At 36.3% G+C, this 24,563-nt stretch overlaps 1 protein-coding gene and 1 long non-coding RNA gene across 4 annotated transcripts in view; one reads left to right on the forward strand and one right to left on the reverse strand.

The window, feature by feature from the left end:
* Positions 1-24,563, reverse strand: part of pde3a (phosphodiesterase 3A, cGMP-inhibited) — a 176,992-nt gene that overhangs the window by 140,361 nt on the left and 12,068 nt on the right. The window lies entirely within an intron of this gene.
* On the forward strand, positions 20,953-23,684 carry LOC147844594 (uncharacterized). Its single transcript, XR_015482411.1, has 3 exons — positions 20,953-22,276; positions 23,190-23,449; positions 23,603-23,684. It is a non-coding gene; the product is annotated as an uncharacterized LOC147844594 (long non-coding RNA).

Here is a 24,563-nt window from a genome sequence, read left to right on the forward strand (position 1 = left end):
CCACTCCACTTTCTTCTTCATTTCTGAGCATGTGATGTGGCGCCCCTTGAGTGTCGGCCAAACACTGACTCTCTCCAAACCCAGACGGCCCAATCTCTTCCCCCAATCTAATCGGCCCCACCAGGAAATCCAAGTGAAATGTGTTATTCCTCTTCCTCCACCCAAACAGCACCTCAATCCTTCCTCCAGAAGAGCTGGCGTTTGCGTCAGGAGCCTGATAAGTGTGGCCGCAACTAACCCTTCAGGAATCCCACGATAAAAGGCTTTTTCAAATGAGTGCAGAAAAAAAGCCCAAGAGCTTATTGCCAGGTGTGATGGATTGTGGGAAACAGAAACAGTCGCGTTTACTGCTCTTGGGATGCTGGAGATTTGACACAGAAGTGGGCCGTAGGAGAGAGAGAACAGCAGAAGCACATCCAGACTGTTTGCTTTGGGCTGAAGTTCATTCTCCAAATGTGTTTGACTGGTTTCTACACGACCAGCACAACAGACAGTTTGGACACCAGCAGAAATACAGTCAGGGAAAAAGCACATTCGGCAAACTGGCAAATAACCAGTCCAGGCTACATTAAAAATAGGGGGGTTGTAGAAACGATTTTCTCACAGAAACTGAGTAAAGTCAAAGCAACACATTGAGTTCAACCTGAAATTTTAAAGTAGCGAAAAAGAACTGTACTCTTATAAAAAGTACTTTGATCATTTTATTCTTTGTATTTCTTCCAGTGTAGGCTTATAGTGTATTTGGGAAACTTTCATGAATATTAATTAAAACCTTTTTTTTTTTTTTTTTACATGAAGCAACTTTTGCGAAATGTGTTTACGAAGCAACCGAGTTGGGGACAATAGAGATGGCACACGCTTAAAAGTTAAGCTTCATCTTATTTTTCTAATAAATTCTCATTCATACAACTAGTTCGAATATAAGCAAAGTTTTCATAATGAGCATGTCAACAAGATATAAGAATACATTCAAAAATGAATATACGTGAGAAAGAAACAACAAAAAATGATCAACTAGTGCTGCTAGACAAGCTAAAGCTTGCCCACAAACGCCCGAAATACATTGAAAAAAGGAAAGTTATCCTCCAATCATTAATCAATCAATCCTTCCATCCATCCATAGATCAATCAATCTATTCACCCATCTATACATCTATCCATCCATACAACCATCAAATTAGATAGTCAATCAATCAATTCAACTATCCATCCGTCAAATCAGTCAATGCATCTATCCATCCATCTATCAATCCACCCATTAAATCAATCCATTCATCCATCCATCTGTCCAACTATTAAATTAGTCAATCCACACATCCATTCATCCATCTACAGATCAATTAACCAATCCATTCACCCATCCATCCATCCATCCATCCGTCCATCTATCCAACCATCAAATCAATCAATCAATCAATCAATCAATCAATCAATCAATCAATCAATCAATCAATCAATCCATCCATCCATCCATCCATCCATCCATCCATCCATCCATCAAATCAGTCAATCCATCCATTCATCCATCCATCCATCCATCCATCCATCCATCCATCCATCCATCCATCCATCCATCCATCCATCCAATCATCCAACTATCAAATCAACCAACCAACCAACCAATTAATAAATCAATCAATCTAACCATCAAATTAGTGAATCAATCAATTATCCAATCAATTCACCCACCAATCCACCATCCAACTATCCATCAATCTATTCACGCATCCACCCACCCACCCACCCACTCACCCATCAATCAATCAATCAAAAAAAGTCATTAAATATAATAGGCGTGAGCAATACATAAGAATAAGATATGAAACCGACCCAGCATTATGCCTACTGTACCTCTGTGAAACCAGATAACAAGATCAATCTACAGCTCCACAATCATAAATACAGAAATGGTCTGACCTCCTGAAAGGTCACGAGAGTTCAGCCTATTTCAGTCGCTTGCGTTGGATTTATCCATTCGCTAGTCTCTGAACGCAGCATTGTAGTCAAGTAATGTGCCTCTTATGGCGGCTGCTGGGCTTATCGTTGACAACAGGACAAAATTTCAACTATATTTCCACCAATCAGATCGTGTTCGGGGCAGATGATGTCATCATCGGCGTAACCTGTGCTCCATTACAGGTCTCTAACAGAACGGAGATGCTAAATAAGTCTCGCTAGCTCATTACAGATGTGCCATTTACGCAAAACGCCAGGCTGAGCGTATGAAACATGATTCTCCCTGCGGGTCTACGAAAGTGACTGCTATCGTTTAGCGATAAGGACATTCGGTTTCATAGGCGCTACAGTGAATCTGAGACATCTGATTAGCGTCCATGCTAATCTGCTGTGTGTCTCTGTGGATTAGCCGCACGGGGTCAGGGCTGCTGATAGATTCGTTTTCTTTTTCTGATGAAATTCCGACTCGCTTGCTCAGATTAGTATTTGTTTTTCACAGTGTTTATTTTGACTTGAATCTCGCCGTGGGCTCGTAGAGTTTATTGCAGTGCAAACAAATAAAACAGTACATAAATCTGAGGGGTTGAAACATGCAGACTCTCACTGACAGAACACAATGAGGTCAGATGGGCTTTTTCCCGAAAACTGAAATGACTGTAAAGCTTCATAGAAAAGCCCTTTAGCAGCGATAAACGCAAACTCTGTCAATTGATGAAGGGCCTCAAATGAAGGGCTCGGCTTTTCTCTGAAAAACTCAGAGCGAAAAGCTGCACATGAACAACAGCTGATCTAATCTAATGTTTATGCTGTTTACTCGTTATATGGCTTTGATTGAACAAGATAATAAAAGTGCAGGAGGTCCAATGATCAATTAATATAATATAAAGATCAATTTTAGAAGGGTGGTACGGTGGCTGGGGCTCGAAGGAGAAACCTTCTAGCTGTGAGGCAGAGGCCGCTCTGCATTGCATTCATGAATCGCAAATGTATGTTGAATAGAATGAATATTACGTCACTGACTCTACTCATAAATCAGATCATGTCTCTGCCAGATCATCTTCTGTCCTCATGAAAAGCAGAGCAGCTTTTGATGTTGAGACCTCTGCTCTGGAATCAGTGGAAACACACACAGATCTTATGAGTCTTTCATCTGGACTCTGTCATTCTGCAAACATACAAGACTCTCTCATTATTACCTGTTTGAAGAAACAACATCCTGATGCCTTAAAAACACAGACCTCCAAAATAACCAAGAAAGAAGATGGAAAAATATGTTCACCGTACTTAAGAGACTTTTATTACCAACAAAAAGACAAAACACGCACATTTACTGAGCAGTTTTTTACTATTTATGCCCTACCTGTGCTAACAATTGTACTAATGCAGCGGCTGCTTCCAGAAACTCTCCTGTTTATCGGAAGCGAGCTGCTTTTCCACGGACTGGTTTAATAAACAGTGAAGAAGTGTGTTTAATATGCATGTGATTTAGGGTTAGATGTACTCAGCGCAGTCATAAAGTGTCTGACCTCTGCTCAGAGTGTTTGAGAAGCGTCAGGAGATGCTGTGCTGAAGTGTCCCGTCTTCACCTCACAATTGCTCAACTTTACAAGACCGTAAACACATCTGTAAAGCTCCAAGTCACTGTAATCCGGCTATTTATTAACCGTTTCAGTGGAAATCCAGCAGCGGTGATGCAACAAAATATGGTCATAAATTTTATGCCACCAAGAAGCAAGCTTCCAGGTAAAGCTTTGGTATTCATATATTTTGTAACACTTCAATAGACTTATATGTAATATATGAACCGTTATCCTCATGGGGACCAAAAAATAAATAAATTGGCCATGTCAGTTTACAATTTACTGGTATTTCTATACTTGTGGGGACATTTGGTCCTCGCTATGTTACAAATACAAGGTATACACACACATACAAACTCTCTGTTATGTCTAAAACACATCTCCAGGCCACATAAAGTGCTGGAATGTGCTAGAGAAACACTAAAGAGGGAAGTACTGTATGCGCTTATCAATCAAACAATGCAGTTCACATAAACGACAGCAATAAAGCGCGCAGTCGTTCCCACAACCAAACCGTCCCATAAAAATGACCAGCGCTGGAAAAGCAACAGCCCTAAACACACGTCTTCATCCACTGTGATTTACAGCCCGGCGACACAATTAGACCTGAGCGTTTGCCTGCCATCACTTCTGTTCAGCTTAAACACTTCTGACAAGCACATGATAGGATGATGATTTACTGGCTAATTAATGAAATAATAAACAGGAGTCTCTGTGTGCGCTTTAATCTGTTCAGTGCGCCGCTGACTGATAAACGGACCCTCGTCTGATTGATAGGGCCAATTAGAGGTGCTCCGTTGTTGAATTGCGATGGGAACAATAAGTGTTGCGGCTCCGAATCCAAACGGTGAGGGAACACATGAAAGCAGGTAAGTGGATCAAAAGCAGTGGACATTAACACTGAATCATGGGAAAATATGATATGACCTCAGTGGGCAGTGATATTGTTATGCAGGAATGGTCATGTGATGAGATTGCTTTGATCAGTGTTTCAGCAGTAAAGTGGAATTTTACTGTTGCCTGGAAGCTGATTTACTTTTTTCTTATATAAATAAATAAATACTATTCTAAATGTATCAGAGGTCAGTACTAAAATGCTTCATTGCTTAGAAAAATATTCAATATTAACGTATACTGCAGCAGATCTTCTTAACCATGTCTACATGCCTAAATGCATTGAGTTGCTGCCATGTGATTGGCTAATTAGAGATTTTGTGTTAACGAGCAGTCGGACAAGTGTACCTAATAAAGTGGCCGGTGAGTTTAAATACACACTTGCATGCATATATTTGGGAAAATGCTTATTTATATTTAAATAAAAAATAAATATGTATTTGATACACAATGTTTATAAATTTAAAGGTAACACTTTACAATAAGGTTTATTAGTTAATGCATTTACTAACATGAACTAATCATGAACAACACTTACAGCATTTATTAATCATAATTGAACATTTACTAATGCATTAATAACATCCAAGTCCATGCTTGTTAACATTAGTTAAGGCACAATGAGTTACCATAAACTAACAATGAACTACTGTATTTTTTTTTATTAACTAACGTTAACTAACATGAACAAATACAGTACTAAATGTAATGTTCATTGTTTGTTCATGTTAGTAAATGCATTAATTAACATTAACTAATGAACCTTATTGTAAAGTGTGACCAATTTAAATATTTATCATTGTCATCATAACGTCTAACTATGTAAACCTTTTTACACAAAGCACTTTCACTGAATGTATCTGTTCGAGTCTGCTAGTGTGGTATGCAGGTTTCGGCGGTGGCGTTCAGTGTGTGTGTGTGTGTGTCTGCGCAGCCAATCTGTGACATCTGACGCTCACGACTGCAGACAAACGGCTGCATCTGCAGATCTCATCAGCCAGAAGCCATCAGATCACTGACGCATGTTTACAACGGGCTCATAAAATATCAGAAACAGGAACATCCTCACAGCCTGGAACTTTCAGAAGCCCTAAATCTCCCTGCCAGCCGGACACATCAATGAGGAGAGGAAGAGAGAGTGTGTGTGAGGTCACAGCTTCATTCACACACAAACACAAACACACACACACACACACACACACACACACACACACACACACACACACACACACACACACACACACACACACACACAAACACACACAAAAGCACATATACTCGCACACACATGCACATTCGCACACAGATGCACAGATACGCACACAGTAAAACACACTACACACACTCACTCGCACAAGCACACACATACACACTCAAACAAATATGCACAGTCATGCACTCACATGTACAAACACATATACACACACAAAGACACACATTCACACACACCGTAGAAACACACACACAACACATCCACTCATATACACAAGCTCAAGCACACACACTCAAAATATGCACAGTCATGCACTCACATACACAGATTCACACAAGCACACACACACATACACACAAACACATACTGTGTGAACAGACTTGCACTCACTCACACACACATACACTAAGCGTCTGATGCCTATGTGGACTGAAGGAGAGCATGTTCCTCTGGACCGGATGATGAGTGTATCTGACTGTTAGTGACAGGCCTGTCCTCATGTCAACCTGCGCTCCGCCAGAACACACTCCTGCTCCACCCCAACACTGACTAACACTGCATCTGAACACAAACACACTTCCGCTGGATGAACACTAGCACAGAAACATACTGCTAACTGCTAACGCTAAGCGCTAGGCCATATTGGTGTCATATTTTCAGTCCAAAGGTGGCCAAGACTCTGCTGACGCTCATTAGACTAGAGTTAATGAAAAATGTCTTGCATCATGGAGTGATTAACCAGAAATGTTGTGTTGCTCATTAAAGCGTCTTGGTTTTGGACATGAAAGCAGACGGTGGCTCTGTGTTAGCATCGCCATCTGAACCGCGGGGAGTTGAACTTCACAGCTCTGAGTAAAGCGCCTCGGGCTCAGAGTTTCACATCTACAGCTGAAATAAAAGATGGAGAAATATATACGCGAGGGTCAGGCTGATATTGCTGTATTTGTGTTAGGACGCCATGATGAAGACCATCAGATCTCTGTCATCATTTACTCGCTAGCGTGTCATTACAGTCACATATGCTCAGTCGGGGCTTTTGAAGATATTACCGGTTGGGTTTAGGTAAGGGAGTGAGTGTTGTTTCAGTCGGTCAGTCAGTCAATGAGTCAGTCAATGAGTCAGTCAATGAGTCAGTCAGTCAGTGGATCAGTCAGTCAGTCGACAGCGGCCCTGGTGGATTTGCTAAAACAAAAACTGCAAAAAAAAAATGCACCTGGGTGGTATTTTGCACTCTCTAGAAATGTATACAGGGGTATGTATCCATAATGAGCCTAAGTTGCATATGATCCTTCAGAGTCACTCGTAGATCAGATGATCAAGAAGCTTAGTTACCATCAATGTAAAAACATTTACATTATTATAAAACCATAAATGTGTTTATCATCAGTGTTCTTGTATACTTCAAAATAAAGTGTGATCAGATAGACTTAAAAAGTGTAGTTTGCATGCAAAATAAACATTTTATAAAGCTAAAAATATCAAAACTAAAGAAAAGAACACAAGAAAATGCTGAGTTTTTGCTTTAATATAACGAGTGTCTGGCTTTAATAATGTAAATATGAGAGACCTGTGTCTGAGAGAGTCTGAGGTTCAGAGTTTATAAAGATCTGCAAGACATTGGTCCTCTTTTGTGTGGCTTTAAGCATGATCTTTTTGTGAAACATTAGCAAGGTCATGCTCGAACAGATGTGATTCACAGTGAATTACATAAGTTGATGTGACGTCAAACAGAGCAAACTCGTGTGTCGTCCTTCACCTGATTCACAGATTATGAGCTTCTTCAATAATCATTTCCTACACCGCACTACATCTCTACATCCAATCATAAACACGCTGTGCTCTGTATTTATGAGTCTTATATTGGCCAATCTTACATCAGACTGAACGTGTATATAATTTATGGCGGCTGCTAAATATAAGCGCTGTGAGCATTTGCAGATGAGAGATGTGGTGTGAAGATGCTGTTTGGAGGGGAACTACTAGCTATAATTCCTGCTTTCCCTTTCTATATTATATACATGAACTGATAATCTTTTCTAAAAGATGCATCCATTAAAATGAGCTTTGCTATTATGCTTAATTAATAATGTTAAACCATTAATAATAATAATAATAATTATTATTATAATAGGTAGTTTTTAGTGAAGAATAAAGACAAAAAAATAATTTTCCACTGATTTTTAAACATAATAAAATATATAGGTTTATTAATATTCATCTTGCATCTGATTTGTTTTATTTATTTATTAAAAAAACATTTTAAGGTCAATATCATTAGCCTTCTTAAGCTATAATAATCATTTAATATAATTATATATTATAATATAATAATTATTTTTTTTAGTTTGTTATTATTGTTCATTTATTCATTTGCTGAAAATTAAAAAAGAATTTAAAAATAATTCTGAAACCATTCTTTGCCCTTAACAAGCAAAATTAAATATGTAGACTAATGGATGTCTTCAGCAGAGTGAGTTTTCACCATTTCCTTATCCACGAATGTAAAGGAGTAAAGTAAGGATTAAAAGTAAAGTAAAGGGAAAGTAAAGGGGCCGAATGGAGGAGGCTCTTTATCCTTGGTCAGATAGTCTGGTTAACTTCTCGCTAGTGAAGCGTTCCATTTTGCAACTTACAAAATTCGTCATGTAAATAGCAAATGCACCATGGCACAAGGCAACTGACTCTTAAAGTAAATGAGAGATGAGACTCTGATTGGTTTAATGCACTCATTAAGAGAATAAGTAGAACAAGCACATGTTAGACCATGCCTGGGGCACAAAGCATATTTTTCAGTCCTTAAAATAGCAAAAGTCGATTCGGACACGCTCTTAATGTTTCAGACGCGCTTCAGACTTTGCAATTAGATCATTAAGAATAGAGCCCTTCATGATAACTATCTATCTACACTATCTACAGCATTTATTCATTTTCAATGCTAATTTTTCAACAATAGAAAATATGTTTAAATTCAAAAGTTGTGTTCAATAATGCAATATAATACTTTTATTTGTATTTCTAATCATTTAGACAGTTGTGCTGCTTCATTTTTAGCCCAATGATAAAACTCTTAAAATTAAACCATATAACTTCAGCAAAATGTCAGACGATGGCTCTTTTTGCCTGATGTTCAGAGTTATGTCACCTTTACGCAAGATAAAGTGAGCTTGAGGGACATGTTGAAAGTTTAATATCCCACGAGGGCTTGATGAGAGCTAACAACCATCAGTCAAATGCATTGGCAGACACACACGGCGCTCCACGTGTTCAGATGAAGCGCCATGTTTAGGAGAATTCAGTGTTTTTGTCACCAGTGAAATCATCTGTTATCACGGCTAGAGCTCTGACCGGGACACAGTTTTATTTCTACCCATCATTTCTTCATCTCCACCTGAACTGCTGACTCCACTCTTTTGAGCCAGCAATTTTCTATTTTGCTTCTGGGAGCCGAGTCTGTATTTTTTTTTTAACAGCTTAATTCTCTCTGCCATTATTTCAAATAGGCTGGAGGTAAATACTGGAGAAACAGGGGCAGGGAGAGAAACACAGGATATTTGGAAACAAAACTGACCAGAAACCCCATAAGCACAACCTACGAGCAAAATTACTGCACACTGTTCATGCTACTGTTACAGAATATAATGCTAAATGTTTATCTATAGCTCTTAACACAATGCATATTGTTTCAAAGCAATGCTACTAACCAAGAAAATCAATTGTGTGATCCATACGCAGCTCTATGGAAGATAATGGTGTCATTATTCAACTCAGCACAGTTCAGGGTTGATTCAGTTAATATAGTTGAATAATAGTGCCAGTATTGAATTTTTTATGTAATAACAGCTATATAAAACAGAGAACGCAACATAATTGGGATGATTTTTGTTCAATGCTGATTAATGTAGTTGCATAACAGGGCCAATGTTGAACATTTAATATCAGCTCTACAAAACACAGATCCAATTTGTTCAATGCTGATTCAATTAATTTAGTTGAACATCAGTGCCAATGTTGAAATTATTATTAGTTATGTAATAACTTTAATATCAGCTCAACAGAAGAAAGAACATTGAACATTGTGTTATGTAGTAAAATTAATATCAGCCCAACAAAACACATATTGATTATGTTCAATGCTTATTAAATGGATGCAGTTGAATATCAGTGCCAACACTGAAAATTGTGTAAGTTATGTAACAAATTTAAGATTAGTTTAATAAAACAGTGTTGTAAATTGTATTAGCTATGTGGCAAATTTAATTTCAACTCAACATAAAGATCAGAGTATTATTTGAATAAATGTTATTCAATGCTGATTTAAATAATGTAGATCAATAACAGTGCCAATGTTGTTTTGGCACAATTTTTTAGTTATGTAATATATTTATTATCAGCTATAAAAAAAAAAAAACATGTAAATCAGTAGTAAAATTGTATTGGGTATGTAAAATGTTTAATATCAGAACGCACTAGTTTTCAGATCGATTCAATTATTATTCATTTTGTTCAATGCTGATACAATTAATTCAGTTGAATAGCAGTGTTAACATTGAAAATCGTATTAGTTATGAAACAAATTTAATATCAGTTCAACGGAACAAAGATCTTAGTATTATTTGGATCAATTTCGTTCAATGCTGACTTAATTAATGTAGTTGAATAACAGAGCCAATGTTAAAAAATTGTATGTTGCAAATTTAATATCATCTGTACAAGACACAGATCAATTTTGTTTAATGCTTGTTCAATTATTTGTGTTGACGATGTTAATGCTCTAAATTGCATTAGTTAAGTACCAAATTTAATATCAGCTCAACAGAACAAAGATTGTAGTATTATTTGGATGGATTTTGTTCAATGCTGATTTAATTAATGTAATTGAACAACAGTGGCAATGTTAAAATTGTATGTTACGCAATAAAATTAATATCGGCTCTACAAAACACAGATTGATTATGTTCGATGCTTATTAAATGAATATAGTTGAATTTCGAAGCCAACATTGAAAATGTATTAGTTTTGTAACAAATTTAAGATCAGTTTTACAAAAAACAGATATATTTTGCTCAATGCTGATTCAATTAATGTAGTTTAATAATAGTGCCAATGTTGTATTATTATTAGTTATATAATCACATTTACATATCAGCTATACAAAACATGTTAATCAGTAGTATTTACATAGATTTTGTATGATGCTGATTCAATTTACAAAGTTGAAATAACAGTAGAAAATTGTATTAGCTATGTAAAATGTTTAATATCAGAATGCATTATTATTCGGATCGATTCATCTTACTTTACTGCATAATAATAATATTATAAATCATAACATAATATTTATTTCTCATAATCCAACGCACCTTACAGTAATGACAAGCTTTTAAGTTGAAACATTTACAATAACCTTACTGCTAGTTTGATTGTAGACAAGCATGTAGCATAAAACTACAGTAAATCATTATACATAATGCACAGTGCTCCAAACAGTTCAATGAATAAATTATACATGTAAACTGCACAGCATGCAGTAATCAGTACACTATTTAACGTTACCATATAGTAAAGCCCCATTCGCAAACTGCTGGAAAGAATAGAACTGGCTGAAAAGGATCAATCCAAAATGTCTAGTTGATACATAAATGGTTGATTCAACTAAATCATTTGAAATATTAAAACATCAGTGTTGTTTTTGGGAAACCCTACAAAAAAATGTATAGAAAATGTAATAAATGCCTTTTTTTTAGCATTGTGTGGCCAACAACTGCCTATGTTATTATTGCCATAATGCATTGTTAATTTCAATAGTAACGCATATGTGTTATGTTATGAATAATTGCATGCTTTTTTATGCTTTTTCTTATTTAAATATTATTATTATTTGCATTGCATTACTCAGAATTTCATCAAAAAAGGGGCTGATAATTATATCACAATAAAACAACATCTACAAGGCTTCAAGTTTTACAAGTAAAACGTAAACGTCATTATTTACAACTATTATTTTTCAATAATTTCAGAATTTACAGACACTTTCCAGCAGATGCTCCAACATGTTTCCTGTCATCTGCATGAGTGGAAAAACCAAAACCCCTAATGTTACAATTCAGAGAAGCAGGTTTAATATGGACAGTATGTTTCGGTGAATGTTCCCTCTCGCCCGTGTGGTCGTCTTAAACCGGCAGGTGTTCTGCTTTCTTTTGGGTAACAAAAACCCTTAATAGTCCCGCCAACACAAAAGTGCCTTTGTGAACAGGGAGGGTTTTTTTTGTATTAATGGCTGCAGTTCAGCATGCAAACGTGTGTGTGTGTGTGTGTGTGTGTGTGTGTGTGTGTGTGAGTGTGTGCGTGTGTGTATGTGGTTTGGGTAATTTCACTCAATTCGCCAATCCTCCAATCCAAGTCCAACAGCGTAAAAAAAACACGTATACATCAAATAAAAATCAAATACTTGGAGTAAGAAATGAGTAAGTGGGGAAAAACGGGAAGCCAAGTCCAGGGCAGAATGAGTGTAGGACAATACGACAGCAGCCAAAGCAGACGCTTTACTGGGAAGAGCGTGGTCTCGCTGCTTCAACACTCATCTCTGGATTCAAGCCACAACAGAGATTCACACAAACTTCCCAAGACAGTGGAGAGATATGATTGCATTTGGCAGAAGCGTCACATTGCATGAAAACATGAGATGCCTGTGAACACAATGAAGGCCAGGACTGGAGAGCACACTATCCAGACTGCAGTACCAGTCATATCCAGCCAATTAGACGGTGCACATTATACAGTAAGCAAAGCCAAGCAGAATCTGCACACTCTTTTCTGTGCATGTTTTAAAAAGAAAACTTTATGATTGATGCAAATTATTTTGGAGATTAGGAGATAAAACTTTACACATATTTGAACACATAACTTTTATTTTAATCCAATTCGATTAACTTATTTGGAAAACAAAGCTTGCAGAAAGCAATTAAACGGTAAATCTACATGCAAAATAAAATTAAATGTAAAAAATAAATATAATTAGATTAAATTAAATGTAAAATAATAAAATATAATATAATTTCACTGTCATATAAATATAAAATAAATTGAATGCATTCTAATAAATGAGGAAATGTGTGAGAAAAATTTATCAAGGCCAAAAGTTTGATTATTTTGTTATGAAAATGCTTATTTTTGTCTGTAAAATGTTTTTGTGAGACATTGCATTGCAGTTTTCTTTATATATAATGCCATTCATCTAATATAGTTTTATATATTTGCACTGCAACAAAACACAAGACGTCAGTGAGCACAATAAGGGTCAGGACTGGAGACTGCAGTATGAGTGAAGTAAAGGCAATTAGACTGCATGTCTCCCTCCTTGTTTTACTAGCGACCGCCACAGCCCAATGCAAATCATTCCTGGATAATCCAGTGGAAACAAACTGATAAACCTTCTACACAGGAGCTCGTTTACAAGCGGCTGCGCACTAAACCTTCCTCTTGTTTTGGCCACACAAATTAAAAAACAGAAAGACTTGGAACAATGACCAACATCTGTCCGGCCCTCTGGAGCCCAAATGCTCAGTTTAATGGAAGAATATTACAATGTGGGATTGAGAAATTGCTTTGTGTAAAATAAAGTACAGTTACATGCTGCACTAGATACTAAATAAAACTGAAGGAGGACTTTAAAAAGGGTGCGTTGGGTGATGAAGTTCATGCTTTAGGAAAAAATATTGAATTAATTTGATGATAATATCTAATATAAATATTTTCTCTCGTAATCTCCAATTAAACATTGAAAAAAGAAAGTGAAAAATTAAAGTACTGTTATAAATATCAATTTAATGTTGACATTTAAGATATATTAAAAAGACAAAATACATCAAAAAGTGGCATGTTTTTAAATAGTAATGTCAGCAAACTTCAGGCCAAATGAATAAATATAATAAAATAAAACATAAACATTTCTAGAATTATTAATTTATTCCTTTTTCTTCAGCTTAGTCCCTTTATTAATCAGGGGTTTTACACAGCAGATGTCTGTCACAATCACCAGCGACCCAGACTTGTAGATCGCTGAGAATCATTCACTTTCACTCAGGATTGCAAATCAGTGATCATATGGACTACAAATCCTGTCATGCACCACACACTCACACCTGTTCCGATTTTCCACTGATTGCTAAGACACACACCTGAAGCTGTTCATAACTGATTGCTTGTACTTTTAAAGCAGCACAGACACACACACCAGTTGAGTCTTGTTTATCTGTACTGTGAACATTACAACACATTTCCCTTGTCTTACATTGTCGGTTTTGACCCTCACTTTGTTTTATTTGTTTTACAGTTTCTTCCGCCTGTTTATGACCATGACTCTGGATTTGTCTGCATGTACCTGTTTGACCCTGTTGACCATGGCTTGCTTGACCATTGTTGTTGATAAACCTGCATTTGGATCCACATCTCTGTTTTTAGTGTCCCAATCACATAACAATACACCTCCAGGTGCGACTGAGAAACACCCATACATACTAATTCACACTATACACTACGGCCAATTTAGTTTATTCAATTCACCTATAGTGCATGTGTTTGGTCTGTGGAGAAAACCAGAGCAACCGGAGGAAACCCACGCCAACACGGGGAGAACATGCAAACTCTCACAGAAATGGCAGCTGGCCCAGTCGGGACTCGGACCAGCGACCTTCTTGCTATGAGGGAACAGTGCTGACCACTGAGCCACTGTCACCCCATTTCTAGAAGTATAATTAATACAATTACACTTTGCTCTTAAAACAAACTCGTTTATAATGCAAAATTAAATACTGCATTATTTTATATACTGGAGTAAAAATATGCATTGCATTACTGACATAATTATTAATTTAAAAAGCAAATTAGACAAAAAAAAGAGTAATCAATGTATTATTGAAAACTGAATATGCATTGACAAGCCCTAAAGTTGATTTTGATATGAAAAATCACTTTTTTTAGGGATTTTGGATGATGCTTTGCCATTTACTCATACCTTAAATTACTTTTAATTAGAGATAATGCATATATTTCAATCAATAACTTAACAAAATCAGCTTTACCAAACTACATCTTAAATTTTCCAGTCTACAATCTATTTGACTTCTCTTTGACTTTCTAAAACTTTCAAATAGGCATGGCCTATTGTTGTTATTAAATTCTGATAGTATGATAAGCTTGGATAAAAACAGCACAGTTTCACACTATTACTGCTCTGAAATATATTCTTTTCAAATATCTGGGTAAAAAACAGCAACTTGTCACCCTTTGAACACAATATATTTTATTTTGGGACACATTTAAGATATTTTGCAACAGTAAACATGTCAGGGTAAATGATTCAAATCAATCATTGACTTTTGCTTCAAAAACACTGATTTCTTTACCATTTAAAACAGCATCTTTGGATATAATTTCTGCTGGAGATACTGTTGTCCTAAAAAAACATAATTAAAAGATCTTACATCTTATCATCTCTTGCCTACTCTCAAAGCAGCACAAAGGTAAAGACACTCAATGTCCACATAAAACATGCACAGCTCTCCTTCCCACAGCCAAACGGCATTTCGTATGGAAACACGAGATGAATTGTTGATACTGTGAGAAACGACAAAATATCAGAACAGTTGCGTGCAAATCTAACGAGAGACGTAAACAGATTACAGTACATATACCCCATTTATTAAGGTAAATGGCTTTTAAATGAAAACAGCATTTGTGGACGGGTTAGTGATGCCTGTTTTGTAAGGAACCAGAAGGGGGGATGTAGTAGAGCGAGTGTGAGTGTGTGTGTAGAAACAGAGCGAGGCTTTATTAAACATCTGGGAGTCATCAGTTTGTGCAGCGCTGAACTGAACTCAGCTGCGAGTGCAAACGCTGCTTTTGTTTTCACTGCTTCACATCTACCAAACACCTTCCCATAGGACGGCAGAGCTGTAAAGCGTGAACTCGGATGCATGTGCAGGCAATAACTCGAAGAAGCCAGAGCGCAAAATCTACAATAGACACAAAAGACCTGAAGTTTCATCTAAAAGTAAGAAATCGGTTTATCTGCATGGTAAAAAAAAACATTATTTTTAATAGAATTATTTAAATTAATCCATATTATTCTAAAATGCTGTCATCTGCAACATGCTCAGGGGCGGACTGGTCAAAGGGATCACTGGGACATTTCCCAGTGGCCAATCTGACCTGCCACCATGATCCTGGCCTGCCCCTTCTTCCCCCTGAACCCCAACCACCCCAATTCCCCTCTCTGCACTTCACTTACTGGTCGGAGTCCCACCCCACTCTTGACTTACTGATTGCTACAGTGGCCTGAGGTTCAATAAGTGCCCTTGGCACAAATAATGTCCAAGTCCACCCCTGAACATGCCTATATGCTTTCAATGTGTTCAAACATGTTAAAATATGTTAAAACATGCTACTATGATGCTAACAATGTGCTAAAACATGTAGCTAGTGTGTTAAACATGCTACAAACAACATTCTAACAACATTTTGAAACATGCTAACAGACTAAAATACTACACATGTGCTAGAACATGCTGACTATGTGCTAAGACATTAAAATATTCTGCTAAGATGCTATGCTATACTGCAACATGTCAAAATATGTTAAAACATGCTACTAAACATTACCAATGTGCTAAAACATGAAGTCAGTGTGTTAAACATGCATCAAACAACATGCTGACAACATTTTAAAACATGCTAAAAGACTAAAATACAAACTATGTGCGATAACATGCTGACTATGTGCTAAGACATTAAAATATTCTGCTAAGATGCTATGCTATACTGCAACATAACAAAATATGTTAAAACATGCTACTAAAACATCACCAATGTGCTAAAACATGCAGACAGTGGGTTAAACATGCTACAAACAACATGCTGACAACATTTTGAAACATGCTAACAGACTAAAATACTACACATGTGCTAGAACATGCTGACTATGTGCTAAGACATTAAAATATTCTGCTAAGATGCTATGCTATACTGCAACATAACAAAATATGTTAAAACATGCTACTAAAACATCACCAATGTGCTAAAACATGCAGCCAGTGGGTTAAACATGCATCAAACAACATGCTGACAACATTTTAAAACATGCTAAAAGACTAAAATACAAACTATGTGCGATAACATGCTGACTATGTGCTAAGACATTAAAATATTCTGCTAAGATGCTATGCTATACTGCAACATAACAAAATATGTTATGCTAGCAACATGCAGAAACATATAAATATGTAATGATGGCAAACTTCTGAAGAGTATACACAAACACTGTATATAAATAATAGTGAAAGATGTTGTTTGTCTTCTTTTCAGCTCAGCGGTCTGCTAATGCATCATGAAGTCCAGCATGTTTGAAAGAAAAAAAAAGCGAAAGGAATTGTGTGTCATGACTGAAATGCTAAACTCGGCTGTGTTTTTGATGTGGACAAGAGGATGATGTGTTTCATAATGTGAGGCTCGTCTCTGGGGAGCGTGTGTGCTCTCAGGGGAGAACAGCGCTCACGTACAAATATTTATTATCAAAAGGGCTCGGCTATATTTGTCGCTGGTGCGTGTGGCTCTGGCCTGTTGTCCAGTCTGGGGTTGTGACATCAGAACAGGCCATTGTCAGATCACACGTCACCCATTCAACACATGTGTGCTCCAGTCAGCAGCACGTCATGGGAAAACCACCAAACAGTCTATCTGAAGAGTCCAAAACACTTCAGCAATCACTCCATCTCACTATGCTAATAATATGACCCTTTTTATAACAAATTATGTAAACAGATAAATAAATAAGGAAAAAACAGACACTGATGGTAACTAACAGTATACAGTGTTAGACAAAATGACTTTTTTAAAGTGATATAATACAATCTCCAGTCACTTAATGAGTGTGAAAGGTAAATATATGTGTGTTTTATTTAAGGAAAGTAATGTGAAAGTATATGTAATGGTATTTTTACTTACTTTTTTAAAGATTAAGGTAGAATGATTGTAATTTATTACTTTAAAAAATAACTTTACTCAACACTGACTATATATATATATATATATATATATATATATATATATATATATATATATATATATATATATACACGTACATAAATACAAACATGTTCTATCTTTTAATTATGTGTATGTACTGTATACTATTGTGTAAGTTCTGTGCTGTACTGTATACTAAAAACATAAAATTTTTCTATTACACTTTATAAAGTTTTTATATAATCAATTTATTTCTATTTTGCTGTTTTGAATTTATAACTAAACATAAAAATGTAAATATATAATTAATTATTTAATATTTTATAATTGATTTGATTTGATTTATTTATTTTCTAACAGAAATATCATACATAAAAATTATTTAACAGAAAATACATTTCAACATGGTCCCACCCCATTATCACACACATCATTCATCTATTACTTAACTTATTTTTTCTTTTACTTATCTCTTTTTACATTAGATAAATGAGCTTTGCATGAGACATATTTTATCCTTTTGGCATCTTTAACATTATATGTTTAATTCCATTTGTCCATTAACAGTTTATAACATAGACCCAAAAAATACATAGTACTGCAATCAGCCATTAATTGAAATTTCATCAAACCTTTCTCATTTGATCCTTTTTCCATCCCCTCTATTCATAATTATTCTAATATTTAAATACACTTTTTTAAAAATATATACATAATACAAACTACTTTCAAATACTGTTTATTTTATCATTTATTTGTCACCAGGTGTCAGGGTGAGCTTGTCTGAATAACACAGCTGAGAACAGTGTTAGTAACAGTACTAAGAACCGGGTTTCAGGCGGCCACTGCGATCGGGATACTACACCAAAGTTGCCAACACGGTGGTGTTACAAACTGTACCAAAAAGCTGAGATTTACACAGCAGATGCCGTTCCAGCTGCTACCCAGTAATGGGAAACATCAATACACACTCATTCACACACATACACTACGGCCAATTTAATAATTCAATTCACCTATAGAGCAAGTGTTTTGACTGTGGGGGAACCGGAGCACCCAGAGGAAACCCACGCCAACACAGGGAGAACATGCAAACTCCACACAGAAATGCCAACTGACCCAGCCTGGACTCAAACACGACATTGCTGACCACATAGATAATCAAATACATAAATATTTGATATAAATACGGTAGACTTTTTTTATCTAGTTGATAATATAAACATATAGAGCTTTATACACTTGAAATGATTTAAATATATAATTGTGAGAATGATGTAAATGCTGCATGTCTCTGGTGATCTGTTTGTTCTGTTCATTATTTAATTTTATTTAACGTTACTTATGTTTTTTTGTGTGCATGTTAAAAAACTGTTAAAATAAATGTTAAAAAGTATTTAGAAACAATTGAAATGCATTTAAGCACATCTGTTATGCTGTAATAAACAATCAGCATGGGGCAGCAGAAGTATCTGCTTTATAATCCACTGCCAATAACAGTGAGACGTCCTGAGGTCACAGGAGTCTATGGGGAACGAAGGGCCAACAGTGCAGATGGATTTGGCCTTCTCTCCAAGCTGATTGGACGAACAGAATTAACACGTTCGTCATTTACCCGAGGGGTTTAATGGGAGGATGATGGGATTCAGAATAAAACAGAGAAAGGCTGAATACAGCATCTCTGGCTTGAGTTAATGCTATCATCGCATGCGTGTGAGTCATTTGTTCTGTTATGCTAATTCATCAGGTCACGTGTGACATAAACAAAACCAATGATCCAGCAACAGTTTGAGACTGTTAGAAGATGTTTTCATAAAATATCAGCTTGACATTTAATGGGGAATATCATAAAAGAGGAATATTTACTTCAATATCAGTAGATTGGTGTTGTGCATTAATGTGTATAAATATGAATGCGCTGTCTGTTGTTTTATGCATTAATGATCTCTTTGAGATAAAAAGGCAAATAATATGCAAAAAAAGGCAAAAAATAAATATGCAAAAAAGCAGTTAGTGTAAAACAAAAATACTTTGAGCAAAACTTCATAAATCCAGACAAAGTGAGAATTATCTTGTTTTCAAAAACTATGAAACAAGCAGTAAAAGGCTACACCAAAGAGATTTCAATCTTTTTATAAACAATTATTGGGATCAAAATAATTGTTGAAAAAAATAACCATAATTCTTATAAACTTAAAAAATAAATAACATGATAATAAAAGTCTGAACACTAATTTAAATTTAATCAAAGAACCTGGACAGCAAATGATCTGCTTGACCAATCATTGCATGCTTTAGCAGTCACATGACCTGTCTGACATCAGCAGAGCAGTGTTGTGTGACCTGCATGCAGACCAGATCAGCATTATTCAGCGATCTACATTAAGGCCTTTCATAATGAACTCTTTCAGACGCGTCTGTAACACACAGACACACACACACACACTCCGGCTGCATGTGTTTCCCATTAACAGCAAAACTCCACACCTCCAACTTCCATCTCCTCATGCGGTTTACTCTGGATACAAGCAGAGATATTATATTTTAAGTGACGTGCATTTGAATGTATTTATCTGACGAGTGCATTAATATCATCAGTTTGTGGTCGCTGCAAAAATCCTGAGAGGCTTCAAACACTGACTTCACACATTCTTCAGATTGCAGCTGTAATGTTTCTCAGACCAAAGAGCGGTGGAATAACTGCCTTGATAACCGCGGCCAATCGTCTCCCGAGCCCCCACGGTTACAGCATTAATAAATCAATAAAGAAGTCTTCAGAAGCCTCGCGCCACGGACACACAGAAACGCAGCAGAGTGTCTGGATAAATGAGCAAATCTGACAACGCGCTGCTTTACTCCTGAAAACCAGGCCTGCGATTACATACTCGCTTTTCTTCAACTTCATTAATGACTTCTGGTATTGTTCTGCTTCTACAAATGACAAAAACAACTTTGATGCAAACGATGAGCTTAATAATGGAGTAAAACTACACTACCCATGATGCACCACAGAGACTCCACCAATCAGAGATCTGCAGTAAGAAAAGTCTACTCTAAAACTCTAAAATACCACTACTTACATATTTATTTAACATATTTCAATGACCAGTTTGACATTTCCCTGTAGCTTATAATTAGATTGTGTCTAGAAGGACTATAGTTTTGTACATTAATCTTTTTGTTGTTGTTGTTGTTGTTATTCTGATTAATCTCGTCTTGAACTTGATTAAAATTAAAAGATGTTCAAAATTTGTCATTTAGTTTAATTTTTATTCTTTTTTTTTTCTACACTAGTTTTTAAGCCAAATAACAACTAGCAAAAGGAAGGCCAGAGAAAAGTAGCCTTTGGGCTAATTTGGGTACATTTATATGCTCGTTTGTTCATCGGTTGATCACTCAACTGATTAATCAATCAACAAAAGAGAGAGTTTTTGCTATTCACTAAAGATGCCACCTCTAATGGCAGCAAAGCAAGTGAATGCTATCATAAACAGCACAAATCACATCTCATTTTAATGCTCAATAGAGTTAAAAATAAAAAGCTAAAGGCATCTAATTTATCTTTCGTTTTTCCTCTCTGAGATACCAATGCGTATACTGAACTGCCATTTCTGTGCACGCTCCTAACTAAACATGCTAAACATTTAAATACACACTGACAGATATATAAAACAACTACAGAATACTACAAGTCATTATGCTACATCAACAAAACAATAAATATGCCCGGGAAGAGTTTTTCCTATTTCAAGAGCAAGTGTTTTTCAAGTCAGAGGGTTTGGTAATGCAATATCGCTGAGCTCTGCCGCTCTTGGCGAGCACCTGTAAGACGCAGCCACCTTTTCCGATAACTCTAAAATGTGTGGGATGCTAAGAACGAGAGGCGTCCCGCTGCCAACCTCAGCAAGATTGACTGACTCGATGTTTCCACACATGAATCCCTTGAAAAATGCGCAGTCCAATATTCACAACTGACCAAGACTCTGCGTCGAATGCACCCGAAACGCCTTGAGTTTCAACCCAAATCCTATAAAAACCTGTTTCTTGTTTGGACTAAATGGAGCTAAGCCACATTCCCCATGTGTTTCCAGAACCTGGTTTTGGAAGAGGTTTAACACTGTTGTTTGATGTTTTTGTTGGGCTACACCACAGCCAAAAGTTCTGCCGCTCACAGAAACTCTGAAACTTTACGGCAATTTAGTCGATATGTTGAAAACGAACGTGAACAGTTGACCAGATTTGACACCTAGCTTGTGCTCAAACACACGGTGTCATCTTAAATTAGCCAAAAACACCAAGCAGTAAAAAGTGTTACAGTGGAAACCTTAGCTTCAACTTGCACGCTACTCAAGTTTGTGGACTTTTTACTAACATGATTTATCACTAACAAAGCATTTGTTGAGGGATTTAGGAACTTTATTGTAAAGTGTGCCCTACTCCAACATTATATCAGGTGTTACTAAAATCATTAATCAATAATAAAGCATTTGTTGAGGGATTTAGGGAGCTTATTGTAAAGTGTGCACTACTCTAACATTATCTAATGTGCTACTAAAATCATTAATCACTAATAAAGCATTTGTTGAAGGATTTAGGGAGCTTATTGTAAAGTGTGCACTACTCTAACATTATATAAGGTGTTACTGAAATCATTAATCACTAATAAAGCATTTGTTGAGGGATTTAGGGGGCTTATTGTAAAGTGTGCACTACTCTTACATTATATAAGGTGTTACTGAAATCATTAATCACTAATAAAGCATTTGTTGAGGGATTTAGGGGGCTTATTGTAAAGTGTGCACTACTCTTACATTATATAAGGTGTTACTGAAATCATTAATCACTAATAAAGCATTTGTTGAGGGATTTAGGGAGCTTAATGTAAAGTGTGCACTACTCTAACATTATATAAGGTGTTACTGAAATCATTAATCACTAATAAAGCATTTGTTGAGGGATTTAGGGAGCTTATTGTAAAGTGTGCACTACTCTAACATTATCTAATGTGTTACTAAAATCCTTAATCACTAATAAAGCATTTGTTGAAGGATTTAGGGAGCTTATTGTAAAGTGTGCACTACTCTAACATTATCTAATGTGCTACTAAAATCATTAATCACTAATAAAGCATTTGTTGAGGGATTTAGGGAGCTTATTGTAAAGTGTGCACTACTCTAACATTATCTAATGTGCTAAAATCATTAATCACTAATAAAGCATTTGTTGAAGGATTTAGGGGGCTTATTGTAAAGTGTGCACTACTCTAACATTATCTAATGTGTTACTAAAATCCTTAATCACTAATAAAGCATTTGTTGAAGGATTTAGGGAGCTTATTGTAAAGTGTGCACTACTCTAACATTATCTAATGTGCTACTAAAATCATTAATCACTAATAAAGCATTTGTTGAGGGATTTAGGGAGCTTATTGTAAAGTGTGCACTACTCTAACATTATCTAATGTGCTAAAATCATTAATCACTAATAAAGCATTTGTTGAAGGATTTAGGGAGCTTATTGTAAAGTGTGCACTACTCTAACATTATCTAATGTGCTACTAAAATCATTAATCACTAATAAAGTATTTGTTGAGGGATTTAGGGAGCTTATTGTAAAGTGTGCAGTACTCTAACATTATCTAATATGTTACTAACATTTGTAAATGCTTTACTAGCATGGTTTATCAGTAACAAAGCATTTGTTAAAGGGATAGTTCACCAAACATGATAATTGATCATTTACTCACCCTTTAATTGTTTCAACCCAGTTTGAGTTTCTTTATTCTGTTGAACACAAAAGAAGATATTTGGAAAAACGTTGGAAATCTGTAACCACTGTCTTCCATGGTATTTGTCTTTCCAACTAAGGACGTCAATGTCTACAGGTTTTCTTCAGGATATCTTCTTCAGTGTTCAACAGAAGAAATAAACTCAAAAAGGTTGAATGAATAAGTGAGTAAATTGAATTTTTGGGGTGAACTATCCCTTTAATCAGGAATGTATTTTGACTAAACATGACTCAAATCCTGCCACAGACAGAAGGTCGAATAATAATGGAGGGTTCAATATTTACAGCTTAACACCAAACACTTTCAAACAACACTAAAAGTGCAAAGCTCCGCCAACGCTCTTGGGATTTTGCTACGTTAGCGTTCATCCTTACAAACACATAGCGTCTCGTGTCTGACAGCCGTCCAGCAGAGTTTGGATTGTGTTAGCATAACTGTGAAGGGCCCTGAAAACATCTCGAAGACACGGAAAACAAACTGACAGGAAGAGGAACGTGGCCAAGATCCTTTCACACTCAGTTATTTGTCTCGATGTCCGGCACGACGTCCAGGGCTTCGGCTCGGTGCAACGCTCCATTACACGTCTGCCTGTCCCGCTGGCACTTTTGCAAGAAGAACAATGTAAACACAGCGTCTGAAAATGTTTCTCCTTCCCATCCCAAGAGCAGCTGTGAAGCAATTTTAGCTGTTTCAGACGAGGGAAAAGAAAGAACAGGAATCTTTGGATGAGAAAGACATGGTTGGGGTTATCAGATGATTAATGGAGTGTGTGTGCAAATGTCCACCGCTGCCAGAATCCTCTTTACACCAGCTTTGTTTACACTGATCACTTCCACACACCAGCCGACGCTGTGCAGTAATGTGACTAGGGATGGGCAATAAGCAGAGCCAGACAGAATCTGCAGACATTTTTAGCCATTTCTGCACAGAATTTGGTAACAAATATGTGGATTTATGCAGAATGGCTTTCAGAGAGTACACTGTTAGACATTTCATTGCATATCTTGCAGTAACTTACTGTTGCCAGCATGTTACCACAACTGTTACCTTACAGTAACTTACCTGTAAATGTGTTTTACAGTATCAGGGCCCTATGGCAATTTTATTTTAC

The sequence above is a fragment of the Danio rerio genome, chromosome 4 (assembly GCF_052040795.2).
Source record: "Danio rerio strain M-AB ecotype USA chromosome 4, GRCz13ab, whole genome shotgun sequence".
NCBI classification, from domain to species: domain Eukaryota; kingdom Metazoa; phylum Chordata; class Actinopteri; order Cypriniformes; family Danionidae; genus Danio; species Danio rerio.